Below are 18,327 nucleotides of genomic sequence, written 5' to 3' on the forward strand. Positions count from 1 at the left end.
TTGCCGAGAATTAACCCCCGAACCGCCGCGAGCTGTCCCTACCAGTGTCTTAGCCAGGGACCTGCTTGGCCAGCGACAGATCCCTTGCTGCTCTGTCTGCCGGTTCTTGAAGTGAATGTCGGAATCCATTATCTTTCGGGAAAACTCTCTGGGGCAGGGTAGGTTTTCTTACTACATACAAGTTCTTAATTAGTTATCGTTTTTCAAATAACCACCCCTCCCCCTATCGCTTATCTGATTCGTAGGTATGCTTTAATTCTAACTTTCTTCCTGTCCTCTCTGGTTTTTTACACCCCCAGAAGAGTGGCGCGCATCAGAATCAGCTGGAGGCCTTGTTAAAATACTGACTTCTGCCCCACAACTCCGGAGTTGCTGATTTAGTAGTGGGGGAGGGGGCGGTGGCAGCCCAGGTTCTCAGGTGATCCTGAAGCTGTTGGTCCTGGGACCACATTTTGAGAACCACAGCCCAAGAAATAAGTGATGCTCAGTAATTAATCCCTGAATTAACGGAAAGTTGGATTTTTATCTACTTTGCAATCTAGAAAGGGTACGAGGTCTATTTAAGGTTTGCTTGCTAGAACAATTCTCACTGATCAGGATGAGAAGGACCCAAAATGGAGGGTGCGGGGTAATCAGGGTAGGAAAGGATATTGCTGTGTTCATGGAAATATCTTAGGAAATGAGGAGTTGGGACCTCATTTCTGGTTTGAGACCAATGAGACGTGTGACTTGGTTTAAGCTGTCTGGTGGGGAAAGGAAGAGGTTTGAGAAAATGGTGAGTGGCTAAGTGGTAGTTGAGGTGGAGGAAGAGGGCTTCCTGTCCCAGCCTAAGTCCCTGTTGGGATATATGAAATTTAGGGATGTATGAATAAGACCTTAATATACCCGTAAGAGGAAAGAGATGTGGGAACTTGAGTCCAGCCCTCCCAAGTAGGGAGTGCAGATAGTTTTTAAAAAACAGCTTTATTTTTGGCCGGGCGCAGCTTAGGCCTGTAATCCTAAAACTTTGGGAGGTTGAGGCAGGTGGATCACCTGAGGTAAGGAGTTTGTGACCAGCCTGGCCAAAATGGTGAAACCCTGTCTCTACTAAAAATACAAAAATTAGCTGGGCATGGTGATGTGTGCCTTTAATCCCAGCTACTTGGGAGGCCAAGTAAGGATAATCGCTTGAACCCATGAACCCAGGAGGCGGAGGTTGCAGTGAGCCGAGATTGCGCCACCGCACTCCAGCCTGGGTGACAAAGCGAGACTCTGTCTCAAAACAAAACAGCTTTATTGAGGTATGACTGACATACAATAAACAGCAAATATTTAAAGGATATAATTTGATAAGTTTTGTTAAATGAATACAGCTGTGGAACTATCACTGCAATCAAAATAATAAACACATCTAAACCCCAAAAGTTTCCTCCTGCCCATTGGTAATGGCTCTCTCCCAACGCCCCCTCCACTGGTCAGCTGTTACTGGAGATTAGTTTGCATTTTCTAGATATTTATTTAAATGGAATCATACAGAATGTCCTTTTTTTTTTGTCAGAGTTGTTAAACTAAGCATTTGTTTTGAGATTTATCTCTATTGCTGTGTGTATCAATAGTTAATTTTTGTTGCTGAATAATATTCCATTGTATGTATATATCACAGTTTGTTTATCCAATCACCAGTTCATGGGCATTTGGGTTATTCCAGGTTTTTACTGTTACAAATAAAGCTGAGAACATTCATGTACACACGTCTTTATATGGACATATGCTTTTTCCCCCCTCTCTCATGGTAGATGTATATTTAATGTTTAAAAAAACTGCCACACTACTTTTCAGAGTGGCTGTATCATTTTGCATTCCTAACATGAGTACATGAGAGTTCCCGTTCCTCCACATCCTTACCAACTCACTGTGTATCTCACTGTGGTTTCAATTTGCATTTCCATACTGACTAATAATATATAGCATTTTGTAATGTGCTTATATGCCATCTGTGTATATTCTTTGGTGAAGTATCTGTACAAATCTTTCGTCCATTCTGGACACCAGTCTTTTGTCAAATATATGCTTTGTGGCCAGGCGCCATGGCCCAAGCCTGTAATTCCTGCACTTTGGTAGGCCGAGGTGGGTGGATTGCTTGAGTCCAGGAGCTGGAGACCAGCCTGGGCAACGTGGTGACACCCTTTCTCCACCCAGAATACAAAAAATTGTCAGATGTGGTGGTGTGTGCCTGTGGTCCCAGCTGCTTGGGAGGCTGAGGTGGGAGGATTGCTTGAGCCTGGAAGGTGGAGCTTGCAGTGGGTGGTGATCATGCCACCGTACTCCAGCCTGGGCAACAGAGCAGGACCCCATTGCAAAAAAAAAAAAAAAAAGAAGAAGAAGAAGAAGAAGATATATGCTTTGCAAATATATTGTGCCTTCAGTTTTCTTTCTGTTAATATTTTTTGCATAGCATCAGTTTTAAGTTTTGATGAAGCACAGTTTATCAATTAGCTGTTTTATGGATCATACTTTTTGTATGATATTTGAGAAATCTTTGCCTAAAATAAGGTCACCAAGATTTCCTCCAGGATTTTTAGGTTTTACATTTTGGTCTCTGATCCATCTGGAATTAATTTGTTTGTACCCATACAACTCTGAGATTTAGGGTAAAGTTAATTTTTTTTTTTTTTTTGGTGTGTGGATATTCAGTTGTTCTGTACCATTTCTTTCTCCTCTGAGTTTCCTTTAAGCTTTGTGAAATCAGTTATCCATATATGTGTGGGTCTATTTCTGGCCTCTCTATTTTTTCATTGATCTACTTATCTCTCTTTAGTCCAACACCACACTAAATTACTCTAGCTTTATAATAAGGCTTGAAATCAGGTAGTGTGAGACCTCTAATTTTGTTGTTTTGGTTATTCTAAGTCCATTGCATTTCCATATCAATTTTTGAATCAGTTTGTCAACTTCTACAAAGAAGCTATTTGAGATTTTGATTGGGATTGGATTGAATCTGTAGATCAATATGGGGAGAATTGACATGTTAAAGCAATATTGAGTCATCTGATCCATGAACACAATATTTTTCTTAATTTATTTAGGTGTTCCTTAATATCTCTCACCAATATTTTATAGTTCTTTTTAATATTTTACAGATCTTTCATAACTTTTGACAGATCTATTCCTAAGTATTTAATATATTTTGATGCTATTGTATTTTTCCTTTAATTTCAGATTGTTTGTTGGTAATATAGAGAAATACAATTGATTTTTGTATATTAATCTTGTATCTTGCAACTTTGTTAAATTCATTTATTAGTTCTACTAGCTTTTTTTGTAGATTCCATCAGATATTCTACATACGAGATCAGTTTTACTCCTTCCTTTCCAATCTGGATGCCTTTCTTATTTTCAGCGCAGTAAGGCAGGCAAAGGGAGGTGGAGAAAGGCATTCAGATTGGAAAAGAAGAAGTAAAACTGATCTTTATGTATATCAATGTTCAGTAGAAATGAAGAAAGTGGAAATCTTTGTCTTTTTTCCAATCTTAAGTGAAGATCTTTGTCTTTTCTTTTTTAATCTTAAGCATCCTGTCTTTCTCTGTTAAGCATGATGTTAGCTGTGGTGTTTTTGATTGATACCCCTTATCAGACTGAGGAAGTTTTTTTCTACTTCTAGTTTGGTGAGAATTTATATCAGGAATGTAGGATGGATTTTGTCAATTGCCTTTTCTGTATCTTTTGAGAAGATAGTTTGTTAATATGGTGATTTACAATGATTGATTTTTGAACATTAAACCAAACCTGCATTCCTGTAAAAAATCCTGCTTCACTGTGATGTGTTATCCTTTTTATATATTGTTGGATTTTTCATGAAGAGTATTGGCCTATAGTTTTCTTATAATGTCGTCTAGTTTTGGGATCAGGGTAATGTGGGCCTCAAAGAATGATTCAAAAAGCATCCCGTTGTCTTCAGTATTGTTAAAGAGTTTGTACAGAATTGGTTTTATTTCTTCCTTAAATATTTGGCAGAATTCACAGTGAACCTATCTGGACCTAGAGTTTTTTTGTGGGAAGGTTTTAAATTACAAATTCAGTTTCTTTAATAGATATGGTGCGATTCAGGTTATATATTTCTTCTAGAGTAAGCTTTAGTATTTTGTATCATTTAAAGAATCAGCCCATTTTGTATAAGTTGTCATAAAGTTGTTTATAATATTACTTTGTCCTTTTTGTATCTGCTGAATCTGCAGTGATGTTACCTCTTTTATTCTCGCTATTAGTAATTTGTATCTTCTCCCATTTCCCCTTGTCAGATAGGCCAGAGCTTTGTCATTTTTATCTTTACAGAGAACCAGCTTTTCATTTATTTAAAAATTGTCTTTCATTTTCTGGTCTATTAATTTCCACTCTGTCCCTTATTATTTCCTTTTTTCTCCTTGCTTTGGGTTTAATTTGCTTTTTTTTTTCCTGGTTGCTTTAAGTGGAAGTTGAGGTCTCTGATTTGTGATATTTCTTATTTTGGGTTATAGAAATTTGGTGCTATAAATTTTCCCCTAAGTACTGCCTTAGCAGCATCTCACAAATTCTGATGTGTTGTGTTTTTATTTTCATTCAGTTCAGAATACTTTGAACTTGGATTATTTCAGTTTCTAAATATTTGGGGGGTTTCTAGAGATTTTTCTCATATTTCTAATTTAATTTTATTGTAGTCAAAGAACATACTGTGTATGACTTGAATCCTTTAAAATCTATTGAGACTTGTTAATGGCCCAAAACATGGTCTGTCTTCATAAATGTTCCATGCACATTTGAGAAGGATACATTAATATATTCTGCTGCTGTTGGGTCGACTATTTGATTATTGTTAGTTTGTTAATGGTATTATTGAAGTTTACTATATACTTTGCTGATTTTCTACTAATTTTAAAAGTAATTATTGAAAGATGAGTATTGAATTCTCTGTCAATAATTGTGGTTTTGTCTATTCTCCTTGTGATTCTATCAGTTTTAATTTTATGTATTTTGAAGCTCACAATTTGCATAAATGTTTAGGATTGTTATTCTTTTTCCTTTTTCTCTTTTTTTGAGATGGAGTCTCTCACTCTGTTGCCCAGGCTGGAGTATTGTTGATGGCAACGGTGGGCCATTTGGACCATCTCGAGTGGCCACTGCCAAGATGCTGGCTGCAGCCAGGAGGCTCTGCCCATGCTGCGAGCTTCACAGAGCCAGAGGGAGCGGGAACAAGCAGGAGCCCAGTTCCTTCCAAGTTGGTGGGTGGGAGCTGCCTGGGCATAGCTGCAGCTGCCCAATTCATGGCTGCTGGCTGAACCTCCCTGTGTTCTTGGAGACTGGGAGCAGGCAGGAGCCCCGCTTTCCCGGGTGCAACTGCAGCCACCCAAGTCCTTGCTACAGACCATGCTCTTGGAGGCTGGGAGCAGGCAGGAGTGCCGGAGCAGGCAGGAGTGCCGGAACAGGCATGAGCCCTTCCTGCATCCCCCACTTCCTTTGTGCAGCTGTAGCCACCCAGGTTGGCTGCGGACCAACCTGGATATCTCTGCACACTCTAGGGGCCTGGGAAGGCACCCCCACCTCAGCAGGCTTGGATGTATCTGCTTCTGCTGCCTGGCATCTCCCTGCTCCTGGTGACTGCTCCGATCTAGGAGCAAGGTTGGGGCCGAGCCAGTGTGCTATTGTGGCCCGCCAGTTGTGCGCATACTTGAGGCAGTGCTGACAGGCCATTCCCCTGCTGCCTCAGCCCCCTCCAGATTTTGGGTGCTGACAAACATAGGAGGGAGGCTGAGGGAAGGCTGAGGGCAGTTCGGCATTTTCCTGCAGGTGCTTGTCCCCACGAACAGCCTGGGCACCATAGAAAGCAGTAGGAGGCGACATGCTCTGAGGCAGAAAGGGGCAGGTCCCCAGAAGGCCTGAAGGCTAATGGCCAGGCCACCAGTCCCCCTGACTGGAGGGGGAACTGGTGGTGCTTTTTCTTGGACCTGCCTATGGCCACCAATGGACCGATCAACATGCACTTCTTCTCTCTGAGGCCCATAAAATTCCCTGGACTCAGCCAGACTTGGGGAGAAGACCTGCCAGCAGAGAGGAGCTACCTACTCCAGGGCCTCTTTTCTGCTGAGAGCTGCAGAGACAACAGGAGGACCAACCTGCAGAGAGGAGTTACCCACTTTAGGGCCTCCTCTTTGCTGACAGCTGCAGAGATGATGGGACAAGCTGCCTGCAGAGAGGAGACCCTGGAATGGGTCCTTCTCCGTAAAGCTCCTCTTCACTTTGCTCAGCCTCCACTTGTCCGCATACCTCATTCTTTCTGGATGCAGGACAAGAACTTGAGACCTGCTGAATGGTGGGGCTGAAAGAGCTGTAACACAAACAGAGCTGAAACATGCCCCTTGCTCACTACATTGCAGGCAAAGAGGAGAGAAGAGCTGTGGCCTTCAGGGAGCCCAGACCAGGAAGCTCCCTGAGCCAGGACTGTGACTCCCTTTGGGGCCCTGCATTTCCTGGAGTCTCCAAGCTTCTGGGCACCACTGCAGTGTACTTAGTCCAGACACAGCCTTGCAGTGAGCCAGGGCCCATACTGGCACCTGGAGCTGCCCACCCTGCTGCAGCAGCCAGCGTGCCTGACTGTGTGCAGTGGCCAGACCCCACACTCTCTCGCTCACACACCCCTTGCTACTTCACGCCTGGCTCACCCTTGGCAGGGGTGAGATCCAGACTGGTAGCATTAGCCAAGCGCAGCCTGGCAGGCTGAGTGGGTGGAACGATCCCAGTGGGCCCAAGCAAAACTCAGGCAAAGGCACCGCTGGCCACAGAGGTTTCTGACCAGAAAAGCAACACCCCAAGTATCCCGTGACACAGTGGCATGATCTCATCTCACTGCAACCTCCACCTCCTGGTTCAAGCTATTCTTGTGCCTCAGCTTCCAGTGTAGCTGGGGCTACAGGTGCGTGCCACCACATCTAGCTAATTTTTGTATATATATTTTTTTTAGTAGAGACGGGGTCTCACAAAGTTGACCAGGCTGGTCTCAAACTCCTGACTTCAGGTGATCCGCCCGCCTCGGTCTTCCAAAGTGCTGGGATTTCAGGTGTGACCTACCATGCCCAGCCTGTTATGCTTCTTGATTGACTCCTTTTTCATAATGAAAAGACCTTCTTTATCCCTGATATATCAGTCAGTGTTCAACCAGAGACACACAACAAGTAATTGAATATATGTACATGTACATATGGATTTGTTAAAGAGAATTGGCTTACACAATTACGAGAGCTAGTTAGGCAGTCTTGTAATGCTGTTGTGTCTGATGCTAGAATTTGATGTTGGCAGAGTAGTCAGAAAGGAAGATGGAAGTAAAGTGGGAGAAGTCAAGGTCAGGCTGGAAGTCACAAGTACAAACTTGAACCTCATGAAAATGGACTGAAATCCATGTTAGTTTTTGTTGCCTTTGACCTTGGTGGTGAGGGTATCCTTCAGAAGCTGGGGCTGTTTGTCATAAACACACATACCTAGGCCAGGAGTTGGAGAAGCTGAAGGAGGATCCAGAGGATGGTAGAGTAGTTGCAGGCCAAGCTGCAACAAAATAAGTCAACAAAGTGAGTCACCAGTCAGCAACAACATATGTGAACTACAAATGGCTACTATTTCCTTTCCACATTACACATCTCCCAAAAATTGCCTTTTTGGCCCACCCAAACTGTAAACATAAAATAAATAATTCTAGGAAAACTGGTGCACTCTAAGCAAGATGACACATTATAAAAGCATCATGGTCTGCCCCTTGTCAACTTAGTACCATACATGTTTCTTTAAGCCATACTTTAATTCTCCAAATTATGATAATAATGAAGTTGTGTTTTCACCTTACATAACACTACTATCACATAACTATTAACATGCTAAGCATTTCCCAAAAGAGGAAAATAGTCTTTTTTTTGGTCCATGAATGGCATTTATTCTGCTCCCAGATGATAACACTCCTTCTTTCATATCCTATAACTTAAATACTGACATATAAAGTTAACTATTAACACATATTGTGTTAGATGATAAGAAGATGAGAGAAGGAAGAAACATAAATTTTCAAGTAGTTTCCAAAAGAAGCTGGGTGTATATCATTGCCCAACAGAATGTTCTTCTTGAATTCAACTAGACTTTTAGACCTTCAAGACTACTGCAGATCACCCTTGGCATCAGATTCACTTAGAAGGATAGGACAGAAGCCACAGCTGACCAGTAGGCAGTACCTACCCCTCTTTAGTGGTAGTGGTACTCAGTGTTTTACACAAGCATCCAGGCTTTTTTTTTTTTTTGGCCTTTCCATTCCAAGTTGACAGCTCAGATGCAAGGAGATGAGGCTTACACTGGGCGCCTGTGGGATGCATCTGGATTAGAAACTTCCACAGGAGCTAATATGTCTTATAACAACTCTATGGACATAGCTTCTAGAATTTCTGTAAAAGACCTGCCAATTACAAGAGTCACTATACTCAGGGAGGCCCAAAGTTATAGTATCCATTAGCATAGTCAGTATTTATAGTTCATTTATAATTATTTTGGTAATCAGGAAACATTTTTACCATAAACAATATTGTTGGGTAACATAATTGACCTATTAATAAGTTTTCAATAAAACAATGAGAAAATTAACCAAAGGTTAATTCTCATGTACAAAGATAAAGTGTTTTGTTAACCTTTTACCCAAAAGTGATGATATGAACGTAGATTTTCTGGGTGTTTGACCAAGGAAGCCAAACCATTCTTTCAGATTATGTTAGATTTGTAGCTTTATGGAGTCTCGCCAGAGATGTTGCTTTCTGTGTGTGAATTTCATGAGCTAACTTGGAGTTTGTTTGCTGGACTGGCCAAAACAAATCTAGAGCCAACTATGGTCCATACCAGCTGACATTGAGGAAGTTCCTCTCAATGAAGTAAATGGAATTGAAGGGTTTCCAGAGATATTAGGAGTGATAATACAGGCATGGGAAGTGATATAAAATTCTCAAGAATGAAACTGATAGGCCACCACTAATATTCTACCTGAATTCTATTTCTCATTTCACTTGGGGGAAACTAGGTCAAACTAACATATGTACTAATATATGTCTAACTTAGGCATACGTTCTAGAGCAGTGGTTCTCAATCTTTTTGAGATAGTAAATTTATTTAAGAAAAGGATAAAAACTACAAACTTCTTCCTCAGATAAATGAACATAAAGACCTACATGTGGACTTTTGCTTATCATGTATTGTATTGGAAATTAATTTTCTTTGATACTTAGACTATGTAAACAATTTTCACAAGGAAGGGATTTCAATTTAAAAATCAATTTCCAGTTCTGGGGGGAAAAAGGAAATAAATCAAAATTGTGAATCCACATTAAAAATTAACTTGCCTTTTGCTCATATTAACAAGTAGGCTGCTGCTCAAATAAATATTAACAAGTATTAACACGTTTGTTGTGAATAAGATCTTTAAATTATGGGTAATAAGACATCTTTGACATGTCAGTGTGCATGTCCAGTTGACACTGACTTCCTAAAACTCAGAAACAGTGCTGAAAACTCTGATTCAGAAAAGAAAATAATGGCCAGTGTAATCACAGCTCCCAAGGTTCACTTTGGCAGAAGTGACTGGCCTTGTGTCAAGAAATACTATAATTTCCCAAGATCTTTAAAGTTGAGTTCAGGTCAGATAATTCCCTTTGTTTTTAGTCAGTGAGGTCATTGGCATCACCTTGAAAAATCTTTATCTGTTAAATAACTGAAAGCCAAGTCATGGTGTTTTTTGTGTGTGTATGTGTGTGTGTGTTTTCTTTCTTTCTTTTTTTTCAGTAAGTGTTGCTTGCCTTCTATGTCTCTCTCTCTGCCTCTCTCTCTCTCTCTCTTTATAAATGGTGGTTGCCTTCTCTGTCTCTCTCTCTGTCTGTTTTTTTGTTTTTTTTTTTTTGAGACAAAGTATCACTGTGTCACCCAGGCTGGAGTGCAGTGGTGTGATCACAGCTCACTGCAGCCTCAACCTCCTGGGCTTAAGTGATCCGCCCACCTCAACCTTCTAAGTGGCTGGGAATATAGGCACATGCCACCATGACTGGCTAATTTTTCTAGTTTTTTGTAGAGACGGGGTTTTACTGTGTTGCCCAGGCTGGTCTTGAACTCCTGGGCTCAATCAGTCTACCCACTTCAGCCTCCTAAAGTGCTGGGATTACAGGCATGAGCCACTGCTTCTGGCCCACAGTGGTTTAAATAAATCTTGGTTTATATTAATCACATTGTTGTGGATTGAATTGTATCCCTCCAAAAGATAGGTTCAAGCCCTAACCTCCATTACTTGTGAATATAACTTTACTTGAAAATAGGGTCTGTGTAGGCTGAATGTTATATCCCCCCAAAATTCATATATTAAATTGTAACTCCTCATGTGATAGTATTTGGACATGGGCCTATGGGAGGTAATTAGGTTATAAGGGCAGAGCCTTTATGAGTGGGATTAAGTGTCTTTATAAAATAGGACTTGGAGTGCTCCAAGGCTTTCTGCCATATGAGGACACAGTGAGAAGATGGCTGTCTATGAACCAGGAAGCAGACCCTCTCCAGACACCAAATCTTTCAGTGCCTTGATCTTGGACTTGCCAGCCTCCAGTACTATGAGAAATAAATTTCTGTTGTTTGTAAGCTACCCAGGCTAGGATATTTTTTGTTATAGCAACCTGAATGGCCTAAGACAGGGCCCTTGCAGATATAATCAAGTTAAGGTCATAAAGGATTAGAGTGGGCCTTAATCCAGTGCCTGGTGTTCTTATGAGATAGGCAAATTCAGACACAGAGGAGACAGAGGAGAATGCATGTGATGATGGAGGCAGAGATTGGAGTAATGCATCCAAAAGGCAAAGAATGCCAATGATTGCCAGCAACCTAAAGCTAAGACAGTGGGATGGAACAGACACTTCCCTAGAGCCTTCAGAGAGGGTATGGCCCTGCTGGCACCTTGATCTTGTACTTCTAACCTCCAGACTATGAGAGAGTATATTTCTATTGTATTATGCCTTCTTGTTTGTGGTACCAGAAGTGGGGTGCTATGTACAAATATCTAAAAATATAGATGTGGCTTTGGAATTGAGTAAGTGATTGAGCTGGAAGAGTTTTGAAATTCTTAATAGAAAAAGCCTTGAAGAGATTGTAGAAATAGGAGGATTAAAGATGATTCTGGTAAGGGCTCAGAAGGAAGTAAAGAGGACAGTAGAGAAAGTTACATTTTAGGGAATACATATATTGCTATGAAGAGAATGCTGCTAGAAATAACATTAAAGATACTTCTGGTGAGATCTCAGATGAAAGGAGGAACATGTATTAGAAACTAGAGAACAACCAATCCTTGTTAGAAGTGGCAGAAACTTGGCTGAATCATGCTGTGCTATTGGGTGGAAAGTAGAACTTGTAACTAATGAACTTGAGTATTTAGCTGAGGATGTTTCCAAGCAAAGAGTAGAAGGTGTAGCTTGTTTTTTCCTTCCTTCTTATGGTAAAATATGAGAGGAAAGAGATACACTGAGGAGGAAACTGTTAAGCAAAAATCATTTGATGATTTGGAAATTTCTCAGCCTATCTCAGATAGCATGCTCTGGAGACAGCACTGGGACAAACGTTTTGGTGAAGCGATTAGGTGTGGGATTTATGGACCCAATTAACTATTTCAGCAGAATCCAGGATAGAAATTGGGTTACCCAGGAAGGATCTATAGAGAATCCTTGTGCCTAATCATATGGATTCTCTTAAAATCTATAGAAAACTAACAAGGATTTTGACAATGCTATCACCAGAAACACTGCTAATTTTGAAGAGGACAGAGACAGGATGAAAAGAAGAAAAGCAGTCCAACTTCTGGTATTCCAAAGCAGGAAACGAGGTACCCAGAGGGTGGGGACAGTACCAAGGGCAGAGATGGCAGGGCCGCCTCAGCTGAGGGTGGCTCAGGGACCAGTGAGGCCTCTTAGAGTCCAGAGGATAGGACCAGTTGGGTATCTATAGACCAAGAGGTTGGGGACAGTGAGGATTCCACTGACCCAGAGGGCATATTGAGTCAGCATAATTTGAGAACTCCACAAATATTTGGAAATTAAATAACATAATATAAATAACCCATGATCCAAAGAAGAAATCATAAGAGAAATTAGAAAATTCTTTAAACTGAATAAAAGTGAAGTACAACATAAAATATTTTATGGGATGCTGCAAAAGTAATGGTTAGAGGAAATTTTATAGCTTTAATATGTCTATTTTAGAAAAAAAATTATCTAAACCTAAGCTTCCACCTTAAGAAACTAAAAATGAGAGCAAACTTAACAACAACAGAGCAGCAGAAGGAAGGAAGTACAGTCATCTTTTACTTGATGCTAGGGATACATTCTGCTAAATGCATCATTAGGTGCTTTCGTCTTTGTGTGAACATCATAGAGTATACATACGCAAACCTAGATGGTATAGCCTACTGTATTAGTCTGTTCTCATGCTTCCAATAAAGACATACCTGAGACTGGGTAATTTATAAAGGAAAGATGTTTAATTGGCTCACAGTTCAGCACGGCTGGGGAGGCTTTGGGAAACTTAACAATCATGGCAGAAGGGGAAGCAAACATGTCCTTCTTCACATGGTGGTAAGAAGAAGTGCCAAGCAAAAGGGGAAAAGCCCCTTATAAAACCATCAAATCTCGTGAGAACTCACTGTCATAAGAACAGCATGGAGGTAGCTGCCCCCATGATTCAATTACCTCCCACTAGGTCCCTCTCATGACACATGGGGATTATGGGACCTACAATTCAAGATGAGATTTGGGTGGGGACACAGCCAAATCATATCATTTTGCCCCTGGCCCCTCCCAAATCTCATGTCCTCACATTTCAAAACATGATCATGCCTTTCCAACAGTCCCCCAAAGTCTTAGCTCATTCCAGCATTAACCCAAAAGTCCAAATCCAAAGGCAAATCCCTTCTGCCTATGAGCCTGTAAAATCAAAAGTAAGTTAGTTACTTCCTGGATATGATGGGGATACAGGCACTGGGTAAATACACCTATTCCAAATGGGAGAAATTGGCCAAAACAAAGGGGGTACAGGCCCCATACAAGTCTGAAATCCATCGGAGCAGGCAAATCTTAAAGCTCTGAAATGATCTCTTTTGACTTTATGTCTCACATCCAGGGCACACTGATGTAAGAGGTGGGCTTGCATGGCCTTGGGCAGCTCTGCCCCTGTGGCTTTGCAGGGTACAGCACCCCTCCTGGCTGCTTTCACAGGCTGGCATTGTTTGTGGCTTTTCCAGGTGCATGGTGCAAGCTTTCAGTGGATCTAACATTCTGGGGTCTGGAGGACAGGGGCCCTCTTTTCACAGCTCCACTAGGCAGTTCCCTGTTGGGGACTCTGTGTGGGGACTCCATCTCCACATTTCCCTTCCACACTGCTCTAGCAGAGATTCTCCATGAGGACTCTACCCCTGCAACAAACTTTTGCTTCAACACCCAGGCATTTCATACATCCTCTGAAATCTATGCAGAGGTTCCCAAACCTCAATTCTTAACTTCTGTGTGTCCACAGGCTCAACACCACATGGAAGGTGCCAAGGCTTGGGGCTTGCACTCTCTGAATCCACAGCCTGAGCTTTACGTTGGCCCCTTTCAGCCATGGCTGGAGTGGCTAAGATGCAGGGCAACAAGTCCCTAGGCTGCACACAGCAGGGGAGCCCTGGGCCCCACCCATAAAACCATTTTTTCCTCCTAGGCCCCAAGGCCTGTGATGGGGGGGCTGCTGTGAAGGTCTCTGACATGCCCTGCAGGCAGAAAACTGACTAAAGAAGAAATAGAAAATGTGAATAGATATAATAAAGAGATTGAGTTAGTAATTTAAAAAAAAAAAAAAGACACACAAGAAAAAGCCCAGGCCCAAGGGCTTCACTGGTGAATTCTACCGAACATTTAAAGAAGAATTAATACCAGTTCTTCACAAACTCTCCCCCTCCCCAAAACAAGAAGAAGGAATATCTTTGATCTCATTTCATGAGGCCAATATTACTTTGATATCCAAATCAAATACATCACAAGAAACATAAACTACAGACCAGTATCTCTTATTCTCAACAAAATACTAGTAAACTGAATTCAGTAACATATAAAAAAGGATTTTCTACCACAACCAAGTGGAATTTATCCCAGGAATCCATCTGAGCATCAGTTTAAAAATCAAATCCATATCAACAGAATAAAGGACAAAATATGCAGAAAAAGCATTTGACAAAATCCAACACCTCTTCATAAAAAGCAAACGTTGAAGAGAACCAGCATGATAAAAAAAAAAGGGATATCTGGAAATGGAGAATGTCATTACAGACCAACTTCAATAAGTCAGTTATGAATAAAAGAAAATAAATAGGGTAATAGTGGAGTTTAGGGATGGTTTATTTGCTTGGTTGGTGGCTTGATAATTTTTAAGATAGGAAAGATATGTAATGTGTAAATGTGTAAAAGATAGCAGGAAGAATCCAGGAGAGAGAGAGTAGATAACACAGGAAGAGAATGAACTGTTGATGGCATATGATTGATGGGGAAGGAGATGGGATCCAAGATAAAAGTGGAAGAATAGGTCTTTAGATATGAGTGGCCCTTCTCCTATGCTAAGATGATAGGAGAGAATGGGTGCAAGCTCAGGTAGGTTAGTGGGAAACTGAGGACGTTCCAATTCATTGGGAAGAAGGAGGTTATATCATCATTTAAGAATGAGGGGTGAGGAGAATAATGCTTGAGAAGATGGTTGAAATAAGCTTTGTGCAAAGGTGAGCTTACTAGAAAAACATAAGATTGGTAAGCAATATTGAGTGACCTGTAGTGTTCATGTAATCTTAATCATTCTTATGATGCTAACTTTATAGATGGATGGAATAGCCTATATCCATCTCCATCATAACACTATATGTGGGATCAAAGATGAATAATGTAGGTGAATGAGCTGGCATGAAAACCAGTGTGGATAAGAAGGACAATTCAGTAAGTGATTAATGGATAATTAGTTATTCATCTAGAAATAGTTATTGTAGATCTCTGCCTCATAACTGCACACAAAGCAAATAACAGGGCCAGGCGCGGTGGCTCACGCTTGTAATCCCAGCACTTTGGGAGGCCGAGGCGGGCGGATCACGAGGTCAGGAGATCGAGACCACGGTGAAACCCCGTCTCTACCAAAAATACAAAAAATTAGCCGGGCGTGGTGGCGGGCGCCTGTAGTCCCAGCTACTCGGAGAGGCTGAGGCAGGAGAATGGCGTGAACCCGGGAGGCGGAGGTTGCAGTGAGCCGAGATCACGCCACTGCACTCCAGCCTGGGCGACAGAGCAAGACTCCGTCTCACAAAAAAAAAAAACAAAACAAACAAAAAAAAAACAAAGCAAATAACAAGTATATTAAATACATGAGAGAAAAGCAAACCTTTTGTAAAATTTGTAGAAGAAAATATGTGAAAGTATATTTATGAATTCACAGTAGGGAAGGAAATATTTTAAAAAGGCAGTAAAGCCCAATATATATAAAAAGGAAAGTTCAATCGGACCACATTAAAATTAAAAACTTATTATTCTTCAAAAGATACTATCTTTTAGAGGAAAATTAAAGTCACAGAACTCAGCTTCCATTATTGGTACAGTGAGTAATGTGGATCACACTTCCCTTAAGGACAACCAGTAAATCCATATAAAAATATGAAAATCAGCTGGAAGGCATTAGAACTGTCAAGGTAGTACAGAATACTAGAACAAGATCCAAAAAATGATCTAAGTCCAGTGAGGTGAACCAAAGCATCTAGTGGGCTTTCACTTTCAGATTATCTGCTTATCTGGAAGAGGCAGCTGAGGGTACTGAATGTCATTTTTGATAGCCTCATAGGACTAGAGAGAAGAAAGTTGGAATCAGAGACTAAGGGTTGGGACCTTGGTACTTTGAATTATACCCAAAAGCAACTACATTCTAGGAATAAAGGTGAACTTGTAGTAAACCAGCCCTTCCACAGACTGTAGCCCAACTGCAAGTCATCTGGTTGACCCAGAAAAATCTCAGTACCTAAAACTGGTTTGTGATGACCTGCAATTACTGGAGCTCCCAGATATCTGGCAGAAGCAAACAATGATTCTCTCTAGAAGAGGAGTACCTTCGGCCAGGCATGGTGGCTCATGCCTGTAATCCCAGCACTTTGGGAGGCCAAGGCGGGCAGATCACGAGGTCAGGAGATCGAGACCATCCTGGTTAACATGGTGAAACCCTGTCTCTACCAAAAACAAAAAACAAACAAACAAAAGCCCCCAAAAATTAGCTGGGCATGGTGGCAGGCGCCTGTAGTCCCAGCTACTCGGGAGGCTGAGGCAGGAGAATGGTGTGAACCTGGGAGGCAGAGCTTGCAGTGAGCCGAGATCGCACCACTGCACTCCAGCCTGAGCAACAGCAAGACTCCATCTCAAAAAATAAAATAAAGAAGAGGAGTACCTTCAAATTATTTCCATATCAATTTTTCATGAAAATTCCTGATAGAAGATAACCAGACAAGCGAGATAAGAACAACCAGCAGAAACAATTGACGATAGAAGTAGAATCACTGTAGTTTCTTATGTTAGGATAATTAGATTTGGATAAAATACTATTTTTTATTCGGGGACATAAAAGACAAGATTGAGAAGAATTTGACAGAAAACCAGACGCTATTTTTAGAATGACTTATTAGACTCTAATTCCTGATTTCATTAAGCTACAATTATCAAAACAGTGTGGTACTGGCATAAGAATAGACATACAGGCGAATGAAATAGAGCACTCATAAGTAAACCCTCACACGTGGTCAATTGATTTTTAACAAGGGTGCTAAGACCATTCAATGGTGGAAATGGTGGTCTTTTCATGAAATGATACTGGGAAAACCGGATACATACAATGGAATGAAGTTGGACTCTTGCCTTACACTATATACAAAAATTAAAAATGGATTAAAGGTACTCTTATATTTATAGTAGCATTATTCAAAATAGCCAAAAGGTCAAAGCCACCCAAGTGTCCGTTAACAGATGAATGGATAAATAAAGTGTGGTATATACATGCAATAGAATATTATTCAGCCCTAAAAAGAAAGGAAAATCTGACATATACTACAACATGGATAAACCTGGAGACATTATGTTAAGTAAAATAAGCCAGTCACAAAAAGGCAAATACTGTATGATCCCACTTATTTGAGGTACTTAAGAGTAGTCAAATTTAGAGAGACAGAAAGTAGAATGGTGGTTGCCAGGGGCTTGGGGGAGGGAGAAATGGGGAATCCCTGTTTAATTGGTATGGAGTTTCAGTTTGGGAAGATGAAAAAGTTCTGGAGATGGATGTTTGTGAAGGTTGTATGACATTGTGAATGCACTTAATGCCACTGAAGGTGATATGGTTTGGCTCTGTGTCCCCACCCAGATCTCATCTTGAATTGTACTCCCATAATTCCCATGTGTTGTGGGAGGGAATGGGAGATAATTAAGTCATGGGGGTGGTTTCCCCCATACTGTTCTCGTGGAAGTGAATAAGTCTCATGAGATCTGATGGTTTGATAAGGGGAAACCCATTTTGCTTGGCTCTCATTCTCCCTCTTGCTATTGTCATGTGAGACATGCCTTTCACCTTCCACCATATTTGTGAGACCTCCCCAGCTACATGTAACTGTAAGTCCAGTTAAATCTCTTTCTTTGGTAAATTGCCCAGTCTCGGGCACGTCTTTATCAGCAGCGTGAAAACGGACTAATACAGAAGTGTACACTTAAAAATAGTTAAAATGGTAAATTTAATGGCATGTGTGTTTTACCATAAAAATCTTTCTAAAATGGGCCAGGTGCGGAGGCTCATGCCTGTAATCCCAGCACTTTGGGATAATGAGGCAGGCAGATCATTTGAGGTCGGGAGTTTGAGACCGGCCTGGCCAACCAACATGGTGAAACCCCACGTCTACTAAAAATACAAAAATTAACTGGGTGTGGTGACACATGCCTGTAATCCCAGCTAGGCTGAGGCAGGAGAATCGCTTGAAGCTGGGAGGCTGAGGTTGCAGTGAGCTGAGATTGTGCCACTACACTCCAGCCTGGGCCACAGAGCGAGACTCCATCTCAAAAAAAAAAAAAAAAGAAAAACTTTCTAAAATGATGGATATGGGCCGGGCATGGTGGCTCACCCCTGTAATCCCAGCACTTTGGGAGGCCAACACAGGTGGATCATTTGAGGTCAGGAGTTCAAGACCAGCCTGGCTAACATGGTGAAAGCCTGTCTCTACTAAAAATACAAAAAACTAGCCAGGTG

General features: G+C 41.3%; 1 protein-coding gene across 9 annotated transcripts in view; it reads left to right on the forward strand.

Moving 5' to 3' along the window:
• Nucleotides 1-12: 12 nt before the first annotated feature.
• The window catches only part of ZSCAN30 (zinc finger and SCAN domain containing 30), a 39,135-nt gene continuing 20,820 nt past the window's right edge, over nucleotides 13-18,327 (forward strand). For 8 of the 9 annotated variants that reach the window (XM_058438448.1, XM_058438451.1, XM_058438453.1 and 5 more), the window contains exon 1: nucleotides 31-158. The gene's annotated coding sequence lies outside the window, so the exon portion shown is untranslated. Of the gene's footprint in view, nucleotides 159-18,327 lie in introns of all 9 variants that reach the window. The other variant, XM_032152518.2, reaches the window with a different exon arrangement.

This window comes from Hylobates moloch, unplaced genomic scaffold, assembly GCF_009828535.3.
Source record: "Hylobates moloch isolate HMO894 unplaced genomic scaffold, HMol_V3 SCAFFOLD_5, whole genome shotgun sequence".
NCBI classification, from domain to species: domain Eukaryota; kingdom Metazoa; phylum Chordata; class Mammalia; order Primates; family Hylobatidae; genus Hylobates; species Hylobates moloch.